Source organism: Octopus bimaculoides, chromosome 1, assembly GCF_001194135.2.
Source record: "Octopus bimaculoides isolate UCB-OBI-ISO-001 chromosome 1, ASM119413v2, whole genome shotgun sequence".
Taxonomy (NCBI): domain Eukaryota; kingdom Metazoa; phylum Mollusca; class Cephalopoda; order Octopoda; family Octopodidae; genus Octopus; species Octopus bimaculoides.
This window is the reverse complement of record NC_068981.1, coordinates 99,293,090-99,293,920: the sequence shown is the minus strand read 5'-3', so window position 1 is coordinate 99,293,920 and position 831 is coordinate 99,293,090. Positions and strand designations below refer to the sequence as shown.

The following is an 831-nucleotide window of genomic DNA, read 5'->3' as shown; positions in this document are numbered from 1 at the left end:
TTTGAGTATATTTAAGAATTTAAGGATTGGAGAAAACGCATGTTATAATTGCATACTTTATTCCTACATATGTTTCAAAGGATTACAACCTGTGTGATCCATAGGGATCTTTGATATTAAAATTGTAACCTTCTCATCAGGGAAAGCATGGGAATCATCTTAAACGTAAGACATTATGACAAGCACACAGAGTGAAGCCACTTGGCGCAAATTGACCTTGAACCCAGCTGTGCATGCACACTTAGTTTTAACATTCTAGCTCACTTCTGCTGTTTACAGCAGTGCTTTGAAGGAAGGTGTGTAGTGTGTAACCATCGCATTGACCACGAAAGTGAAAGTTGTTGTGGAGATACGTGCTCAGAGGTCTATGCAAGTTGCAGAAAGTGTATGGAAAGGTGTGTATGGAAAGGTGTGTATGAGCCGTATACAAGTGGTTCAGATATTTCCAAGATGGACGAAAATATTTTGATAGTGACGAACGTTCTTGGAGACCCACAACTAGCAGTTCAGTCGATTATCACTGAAGATTTGGGTATGAAACACGTGTCTGCCAAGTTTGTGCCAAAACTGGCTTCAGTTGACCAAAAAGAGACTCAGGTTTCAGTTGCACAAGATCTCCTTGACTCTGTTGAAAATGATGAAAACTTTGCATAGGCCTCTGAGCAGGTTTTGCCGAGCTTTTGGCAAAATTTGATGCAGATTCTCTGCTAACTTTCTCTGTCATGGTCAATGTGACAATCACACACTACACGCCTTCCTTCCAAGCACTGCTGTAAACAGCAGAAGTGCGCTAGAATGTTAAAACTTCATGTGCATGCACAGCAGAGTTCA

General features: G+C 40.9%; 1 protein-coding gene across 2 annotated transcripts in view; it reads right to left on the bottom strand.

The window, feature by feature from the left end:
- Positions 1-831, bottom strand: part of LOC106879280 (probable imidazolonepropionase) — a 29,735-nt gene that overhangs the window by 11,978 nt on the left and 16,926 nt on the right. The gene's annotated exons all lie outside the window — the stretch shown is intronic.